The sequence below is a fragment of the Syzygium oleosum genome, unplaced genomic scaffold (assembly GCF_021117445.2).
Source record: "Syzygium oleosum isolate NSW1041296 unplaced genomic scaffold, Sole_v2.1 Sole_v2.24, whole genome shotgun sequence".
NCBI lineage: Eukaryota > Viridiplantae > Streptophyta > Magnoliopsida > Myrtales > Myrtaceae > Syzygium > Syzygium oleosum.
This window is the reverse complement of record NW_026607508.1, coordinates 6,153,431-6,163,921: the sequence shown is the minus strand read 5'-3', so window position 1 is coordinate 6,163,921 and position 10,491 is coordinate 6,153,431.

The window sequence follows — 10,491 nt, the reverse complement described above, 5'->3', positions numbered from 1 at the left end:
TGCCACTTCATTCTCGGCCACTATAAGCACGCGACATGGCATCATGAAATTGATAACAATCAAGCACAATTCAACCACCAAATGGACAATTTAAGCACCCTTGACAATTCTACGATTAAACCCTAAATTTGTCACCAAACTTAGTCCAATTTAAATCCAATAGGGACAGCCATAAACAGCCCATCAAGGGCAATAAATCATCCTTAAATCACCTCGTTAAGCTCCTCAAATCATCACATAATCGATCACCAATCAAACAGCTCACTAATCACCCCTAATTTCCCGTAATTAACCCCTAAATTACCCTAAACCTATCTAGAAATGCTAATTAGCCTAATTAAGGTTTAGGGTTAATACTCACTTAGGCTCCTAAGCTCCAATTAAGGCTGAGTAAGGGGAAAAATGGGCTGGCTGAGCTGGTTCCACGGCGGCCTTGCGGCGGCGGACGGCGGCTACTTCGGCGGCGGTGAACGGCGTAGACGGCGAACGGCCAAGGGGGGGCTACTCATGCGGCTGGAGAAAGGGAGTGAGAGAGAATGGGACGGCTGGATGGTGGTGGTGCAAGGCGGCCTCGGCGGCCCCGGCGTGGTGCGCGGCGGCGGTGCTCCTCCGGCGGCGGCGGCGGCGGCGCTCACGCCGAACAAGCAAGGAGGGAGAGAGGAGAGTGAGTCGGCGAGAGGGAAGGGGAGGAGAGGGGGATTGCCGGCTTGTGGAGAAAGAAATGAGGGGAGAGAGAGGGAGAGTGAGAGTTATACACAATAGCTAGTGGGGTGGTTGAACCAATCTTGCACTAAATGACCATCTTGCCCTCACTTCTAGGGTTAGGAGTAAATCTAACCAAAATATCTAAGGGTAAATTGGCCCACTAATTCTAATAATAATAATAAGGCTGAGCAAGACCATAATACCCTTCAATTAATCCCAAAATTCGGATACAAGCATAGGGCATAGGGGCAAAGCGGTAATTTTCCGGTCCAGGGTCAAATTTCCAATTTTCGACTCTACCGATCCCAAATATCATTGGCCACACTTATACGTCATTGTCCTTGCAAAACAGTCACATACGTTCAAGAAATTCGACACCAAAGTCCGGACTCAATTCCACGATCGATTTCGCTCAAATGCGATTTTAGCGTCTCTCACTAACGGGCGGCTGTTTAGGGGTTACGCGTATCGACTTAGGATTACTCGAGTCGTGACGGTCTCGACTTCCAAGACAACGGGAGGATTTATCTCTAGTTCCAGGGTCACGATCGTTCAGAATAAGTTCGGGATTGTTTGCCACGCGTACTCTCAGTCGTGCGGAATCACCCGAGATCCGATTGTACAGCGTTGGACAAACTAAATCCGTCGCTCTCCTTGGATCGGCCCACATTGGCCCAAAATATTCCCTCGTTGTTTCCCTCGGAATCGGACCCGATTCACGGTCGAGTGCTTGGGTCCACGTACCGTTTTCCTAGTTTGCCATTCCCTATCAATCAGTATCCCAAGAATGATCAGTTCTGGACGAGACTTACTAAAACGAAATGAGAAATGCATATCCATTTTATTGATCACGAAAGTGGGTCGAATTCAGGACGTTACAACTCTTCCCCCCTTACAAAAAATTTCGTCCTCGAAATTTACAATCCAAACCCGACTACTCAAATAAATGGGGGTGCTGACACCGCATTACTTCTTCACTTTCCCAGGTGGCGCCTTCTGTCCTGTGATGCTCTTAAACAACTTTGACCAACGAGATCGTCTTATTCCTCAAAACCTGCTCCTTCCTGTCCTCGATTCGCACCGGTCTCTCCACGTACGACACCCTGTCATCCACGTCTATTACTTCATGATTCAGCAAGTGGGTCGGATCCGGTTCGTACTTCCTTAACATTGACACGTGAAAGACGTTATGAACTTGCAACAAATTCAGCGGCAAGGCGAGACGATAAGCCAACGTTCCAATCTTCTCCAAAATCTCGAACGGGCCTATATACCTTGGACTCAGCTTTTCTTTCTTGCCAAACCGAGACAGTCCTCTCATCGGTGAGATCTTAAGGAATACATGGTCACCAACCTGAAATTCCAACAGTCTACACCTTCGATCCGCGTAACTCTTCTGACGGCTTTGAGCTGTCCTTAGCCTTTCCCTGATAATTTTTACCGTTTCCATCGACTGTTGAACCAACTCTGGGCTCGTCACACTTCTTTCTCCCACTTCATCCCAACACAATGGTGTTCTACACGCTCTGCCATAAAGTGCTTCAAACGGTGCCATCTCGATACTTTGCTGAAAGCTGTTATTGTAGGCAAATTCAACCAAATGCAACTGCTCTTCCCACTTGACCTCAAAATCTAATACACAAGCCCTCAGCATATCCTCCAAAGTCTGAATAGTCCTCTCAGATTGGCCATCCGTCTGCGGATGATAGGCCGTACTGAATTGCAACTTTGTTCCCATGGCCGATTGTAGACTTTTCCAAAAATTAGCAATAAACCGAGGATCACTGTCTGAAGTGATTGATACCGGTACTCCATGAAGACGGACTATCTGCCGCGTACATAACTCTGCGTACCTTTCTAGCTCGAAGTCATTTTGCACTGCCAGGAAGTGCGCTGACTTGGTCAATCTGTCCACTATCATTCAAATAGAGTCGTGTCCCCTCTGACTTCTTGGCAATACCGTTACAAAATCCATCGTAATATGCTCCCATTTCCATTCTGGGATTTCCAACGGCTGCAACATTCCACCAGGTTTACAGTGCTGTGCCTTCACTTGTTGGCACATCAAACACTTGGCCACATGCTTGGCCACATCCACCATCATTCTGTTCCACCAATAGTGCTGTCGAAGGTTCTGATACATCTTTGTGCTGCCCGTGTGAATGCTATAATTACTCCTATGAGCTTCCGATAAAATTTCTTCCTTAAGCTCCAAATCATCGGGCACGCACAAACGTCCTCGAAACTTAAGAATTCCGTCCTCGGACACTTGGAAGTCCGGTTTCCTCTTAGTGCCATCTATCTCCAGAATCTTCTGAATCTCAGGGTCCGTAGACTGTAACGCCTTAATCTTGATTTGCACTTCTAGTTCAATTCTTAACGTTGCCATCAGACTGGAGAGGTGTCCTACCTCAAACTTAAACTCTGAGTCTCGCGCTCCTTCCAAAAAAATCCACTCTTTGACCATTAACTGCGCGATGCTCGATTTCCTGCTTAAGGTATTTGCTACCCGATTGGCTTTTCCGGGATGATATAAAATATCACAGTCGTAGTCCTTCAACAACTCCATCTAACGACGCTGTCTCATATTTAGCTCCTTTTGCGAGAATAAGTACTTAAGACTCTGGTGGTCCGTGTAAATCTGAAACCTTTCTCCACACAAATAATGTCTCCAAATCTTAAGTGCGAAAATGATTGCTGCCAACTCCAGGTCGTGAGTCGGGTAGTTCATCTCATGAGGCCTTAACTGACGCGATGCATAAGCAACCACCCTTCCATGTTGCATTAGCACGCATCCCAATCCCTTGAGCGAAGCATCGCTATAAATCTCATATCCTCCCGGTCCTGAAGGGATCGTTAGCACTGGCGCAATCGTCAATCTCTGTTTCAATTCCCGAAAACTCTCTTCGCATTTTTCCGTCCATTCAAACTTCGTTTCTTTCTTAAGCAACCTTGTCAATGGAGTGGCTATCGCTGAGAATCCTTCCACAAATCGTCGATAGTAACTCGCCAGTCCTAAGAAGCTTCGAACCTCAGTAACTATCGTTGGTCTCGGCCAATCCATCACTGCTTCAATCTTTGCCGGATCCACGGAGATTCCTTCTCCGAAAATTATATGTCCAAGAAATGCTACCCGGTTCAGCCAAAATTCGCACTTGCTAAACTTAGCATATAGTGCATGCTCTCTTAACGTCTTTAGAACCTTTTCCAAGTGTATCTCATGTTCCTCGGGACTCTTTGAATACACCGAAATATCATCTATGAAGACAATGACGAATTGATCCAAAAACTCCTTGAATACCCGATTCATTAAGTTCATGAAAGCAGCAGGGGCATTAGTTAGCCCAAACAGCATTACCGTGAATTCATAGTGCCCATACCTCGTCCTGAATGCCGTCTTTGGGATATCCTCCTTTTGGATCATTAACTGATGATACCCTATCCTTAGGTCAATCTTAAAAAATACCGAGGCTTCTTGTAGCTGATCGAACAGGTTGTCAATCCTTAGGAGGGGTACTTATTCTTGATTGTCACCTGATTCAGCTGGCGGTGATCGATACATAGCCTCAACGACCCATCCTTCTTCCTTACGAACAAGACTGGCACTCCCCATGGAGACGCACTCGGTCGAATAAAACCTTTATCCAGTAGTTCCTGCATCTGAACCTTTAATTCTTTCAACTCTGACAATGACATCCTATAAGGCGGCTTCGAGATTGGCTCAGTCCCAGGGGCCAACTCGATAACAAACTCCACTTCTCTTTCTGGTGGTAGTCCCGGCAATTCCTGGGGAAAGACATCGGGAAAGTTGCACACCACTGCTATATCCTCTAGCCGCACTTCTCCTGCCGTCGAATCAACCACACTTGCCAGGTAACCTTGACATCCCTCATCCAACAACTTGGTTACTTCTACTGATGAAACCCAAGGGATCGAGATCCCTCCTTAACTCCCTACAAACTCAAATCTAGGGTGTCCAGCCGGACTAAACTGAATCACCCTGCTACTGCAATCCATCACAGCATTCTGTTTGACTAACCAATCCATGCCCACAATTACATCAAAATCATACATTGGCAAAACAGCTAAATCTATCTTGCTTTCTACGCCACCAATTACTATCTTACAGTCCGGGCATCCTAACGATATGCATATCTTGTCCATTAATGGCGTAGTCACACATAACCGTACTTCTAGCAAAACAGGTTTTAATCTAGTCAATTCAACAAACTAAGCAGACACAAATGAGTGCGACGCCCCCGGATCAAATAAAGCATATGCTACATGATTGCACAGGGAAACCATACCTGTGACCACGATTGGCGCATTCTCTACTTCTCTTCGCGCCATGGTGTACACCCGTCCTTGTGCCGGCGGCCTGTTCAGATTGGTCGGCGGGGGATTCCCAGCCTGGTTCCCAACTCGGGGTTGTTGAAGATGCATCGGTGGTCCTGTGGGGCGCTGTTGGGGGCAATTCCTAATTTGATGCTCCAAACTTCCACACTTGAAACAAGCCCCAAATCTATTCTGCTGGTGGTTCGGCTTTTCGATATTCTTTCTAATCGGTGGGATGAATCGCCTGTTTTCCGCCATCGGCTTCTTTCCGAAGCAGCGGTTGTCCCTGTTCTGGGTGAACCGCGACCCAGAAGCGGCTGCCCTTTCCAACTGATCTCGTTCTATAGCTTGGGCCCTCTCATACATCTCCCCGTGTCCCGAATATTGAGCGATATCATCTGACTCTTAAGGTCCGGCTTTCGTCCATCTCGGAACCTCCGAACCTTATCCTGCGGGTTCTCCACCATCCTAGGCGTGAATCTCGACAACCTAGCGAACTCCACTTCATACTAGTCCACGGTCATCTGTCCTTGGCGGAGTCTCATAAATTCTGCCAGTTTCCTTTCCTAGGCACTCTTTGAGAAATACTTTCTATAAAAACTCTCGGTAAACATAGCCCAAGTCTGGGCGGTCCCCTCGGGAAATACTATGCCCTTGGTGGCCTTCCACCAGTCATTTGCATTGTCCTGCAGCTGATATACCGCCAATGTCACCCTTTCAGTCTCGGTGCACCCCAGAACATCGAAGGCTTTCTCTAATTCTTCTACCCAACGCGGTGCAGCCTCGGGGTCACCCTTCCCGTTGAACTTCGGCGGTTTTAATTTCAAGAACTGCTTGACCAACTTAGACATTGGCCTAATCACATTTGCCGGTCCCGGAATTGGATTCCCATTATTCCCCTGATTCTCATTATTTCCATTATTCCCATCGGCCCTATTGGCAGCAGCAACGGCGGCCTCTACAGCGGCGGCAATAGTGGCATTCCTCTCCTGGTTCTGCCTACCCCCTAGAATTCCCGCTTCCTCGAGAGCCCTCAAATTCCATCTACCCTTGGATCCTCTGCAATCCTCACTTGCGGTTCTACGCAGTCTTGCTCACGACCTCGACCTCTACCCCTTCCTTGGATACTCATCTTCCCAATCTTGCACGCTAACCTACCTGTTATAATTCCATTCAGGAATTAGAGACCTAAAACCAAACTACACCGGTCTAAGGTCCTAGGCAAGGAACTAACACGACAGCAATCAATCACTCAACATGCGGCTAAGCATAAACAACACAAGACCTCAACCAAGGAGATACACGTACTTATCTCGGGTCCTGCCACAACTGCACTTTACGGGTCAATTCAAACAACTAGTCAATCAAGAAACAACAGTCAGGAGGTACACGTAGCACACAAGGTCTCCCTATTGGCTACCCGAGGTCATCGCTCCTTATCACTCCAGACTTCCACCAAATTGGACCGAGCTGACCTTACTCTGATACTAAATCAACGGGGGATGTCACGCCCCCCACCCTACGGCGCGCAACATCCCTGCGCGGTCAAATATGGTGCGACGTCCTAGGACGCATCGCCGACCCAACACACAACGTAGAGAATCGTGAACACGCGGAAGCAACATAACACCTGTACAATTTAAAACAACACGAGATCAAGGATAGCAGTACACAACAATCAACATGAATATACACTTGCATTAACAGGGAGAACATATACATTATCCATTTACACCAAAATATACACCACCAATCAAAAACGGGTCAATGGCCACTACTGACAAAAGGGGTAAGTGGCCCGGGCGAGTCGATCCTAACACTAACCTAAGGAAGGGCTCCAGGTCAAAAAGGTATTGGTCCGACCTATCTAAGACTAAGGCGAAACTTACGGAACCCATTCCGGGTCGGATCCCGAGGACTCAGAGGAACTGTCGGATAGCTCGACCTCGGAGTCTAGGGAATCCAACTCGGACTCGACCTCTGCCGGTTCCTCCTCAGAATCCATCTCGTCAGGCTCGCCCTCCTGCTCGGGGTCCTGCTCCATCGGCTCTGGCTCCTCATCCGACTCCATTGGCTCCGGGTCAAAGTCACAATCCACCGGCTCCTTGTCCATCGGGTCAAACTCGTCAACCTCCTAGATAACAGGCCGACGGCCAGAACTAGAACTCCCCTCGTACGTGTACTCTGGACTCGCCAAGTCTCCATCCTGACACTGGGGGTCTACGTCACCTAGCCCGTTGAACGGGAGATCAAAAGTCCCGAGGGGCCCAAAAGTCCCAAAGTAGTCTCTAAAACACCAGGCTATGTACTCGTGGGCCTAGAAATGCTGCTCACCCATATCGCCCCATACCGTGGTAAAGTGTCTAATATAGGTATCCCCGTTCCCTACGGAGTACTTGGTCACGTCCCGATCTATCCGAGACGGGATCCCAAAACGTATTAGTACTTCATACATCTTTAGGGCCGGGGGTCTGAAAAGTTGGGTTTTAACAACAATGAGAACGAATCTCAGCGAGTAAAACCCCTTAAACCTAAACTAGGCTAACATGCACCTCCTGACAGGCAACAATCACATACACACCAATTCAATAATCAACAATTAATTGACCTAGGCCTCGGGCCCGGATCAAGAATACAATGACCACCGGGTTAGGCAGGTTGATAATAATACACATCATGGCACATACGCGAACACACTTAGTCACACGTATGCCATACGTATGTTCATGCTCATTAATCACTCATGCACACTCAGTCATCGATGCGCATGCTCATGATCCGCTAATGTACTCTTACACACATATGCCACCAATATGCCATGCTCATGATCTGGTTCAATGATGCACACTTGCACTCTACCAATTTCTCAATTAGAATTCGACCCGCGTAAAACGCATCAGGTCTGACCCGCATAAAACGCATCAGGCTGGTCGTCTTCCGGTAGAACCGGGCATCGTCCCGCGTAAAACGCATCAGGACAGGTTTATTACCCCACGTAACACGCATCAGGGCTTTATGTGATCACACATGCACACACCAATTTTTATCTGAACCCCGCATAACACGCATCAGGGCAATTAGGTAATCACATGCTCATGTCAGGCACGCATATTCGCACAAGTCTCGTCTCCAGCCACTGCTCAGCATATGAAATGCGTGACCATGCAATCCAGCACTCGGGCAACAACACGATGCATCCAATTCCGACAATGGCACATAAACTAATCATGCCAAATCATGCACAAATAATGCCACGACGTGCTCAAATGACCAATTGACATGCTCACAGTTTGTCACATTATGCTCAATCAACATACTAGCATGTCCATTTAAGCAATCCAATTCAATCTTGCATGGCACATAGTTCACACACATAATTCACGCGACTCGGACAATATAATTAGGCACACTCGAGGCCCGCCATGCTAGTACATTCTCGGCAACACTAGGCATGCGATATGGCATCACAAAATTAATGTCCAATCAAGCATAAATCAACCGCCAAATGGACAATTTAAGGCATGCTCGGAATTTCCACTATTGAACCCTAAATTCACCAAACCGAGGCTAATTAATTCCAATAAATCCAGCCATCAACAGCCCGCTCTAGGGCACTAAACCACATTGAAATCAACATATTAGACTCCCAAATCATCACATAATCCATCACTAATCAAACAGCCCACTAATCACTCCTAATTTCCCTTAATTAACCCCTAAATTACCCTAAATCTATCTGGAAATTCTAATTAGCCTAATTAGGGTTTAGGGTTAATACTCACTTAGGCTCCTAAGCTCCGATTAAGGCTGTGCAAGGGGGAAAACGGGCTGGCTGAGCTGGATCATGGCAACCTCGTGGCGGCGACGATCGGCGACCTTCACGGCGGCGCGAGCGGCGGCGGTCGACGGACGGCGTTCCAAGACGGGGGCTGCTCACACGGCTGGGGAAAGGGAGTGAGGAGAATGGGACGGCTGGATGGTGGTGGTGCAAGGCGGCCTCGGTGAGCGGCACCGGCGGGCGGCGGCGGCGGCATGCTCCGGCGAGGTCCCTCACGCGGCCAAGAGAGGAAGAGAGAGGAACTCGGCGAGAGGGAGAGGAAAGGCCGGCTTGGGGAGGAAGAAATGAGGGGAGAGAGAGAGAGAGAGAGAGAGAGTTTATGCACATTTGGACTAAGTGGGGTTGGTGAACAACTTCTCATAATTGACCATCTTGCCCTCACTTCTAGGGTTAGGATTAAATCTAACCAAAATATCTAGGGGTAAATTGGCCCACTAATTCTAATAATAATAATAAGGCTGAGCAAGACCATAATACCCTTCAATTAATCCCAAAATTCGAAATACAAGCATAGGGCATAGGGGCAAAACGGTAATTTTCCGGTCCCGGGTCAAATTTCCAATTTTCGACTCTACTGATCCCAAATATCATTGGCCACACTTATACGTCGTTGTCCTTGCAAAACAGTCGCATATGTCCACGAAATTCGACACCGAAGTCTGGACTCAATTCCACGATCGATTTCGCTCAAATGCGATTTTAGCGTCTCACTAACGGGCGGCTGTTTAGGGGTTACGCGTATCGACTTAGGATTACTCGAGTCGTGACGGTCTCGATCTCCTAGATAACACGAGAATTTACCATTAGTTTCGGGGGTCGCGATCGTTCGGAATAAGTTTGGGATTGTTCGCCACGCGTACTCTCGATCGTGCGGAATCACCCTCTATCCGATCGTACGTCGTTGGCCAAACCAAATCCGTCACTCTCCTTGAACCGGCCCACATTGGCCCAAAATATTCCCTCGTCATCCCTTGGAATCGGACTCAATTCACGGTCGAGTTTTTGGGTCTACGTACCATTTTTTCTAGTTAGCCATTCCCTATTTATCAATATCCCGAGAATGATCAGTTCCGGGTGAGACTTACTAAAACGAAATGAGAAATACATATCCATTTTATTGATCACGAAAGTAGGTTGAATTCAGGACGTTACAACAGAGAAAGCAAACTTTTTGTGGCAAACAAAAAACATTATCAACTGAGAGTTCTAGCCCTAACTGAATATAAAAATTGACCCAGCATTCCATCCTCACATTTCTATTATTTCTTATTTACATAAAACATGCATTAATATAATTTAAACACGAAAAAATAACCTTTCACGCATTCTCCTTCTACGTTCATGTGCGTTCACCATCATTGTCTTGTCCAAAAAGTGAATCAATCCCTTCTTCCAATGAAACTCTTCTCCCTCTTCTTCTTTGGTTACTTGCACCCTCAAAGGCTCCACCGGGTGTTTCACGACATTCAACGATCCCTTCATATGTGCAATTTCCAATTCCAACATATGTTTTTCAACAAGTTACTTTTTTATATGAATTATCATGCAGTAGAGTTCCTCCTTTTGCCTCTAAAACATCATGCATATGTGTCAAAAAAGAATAATATGAGAAG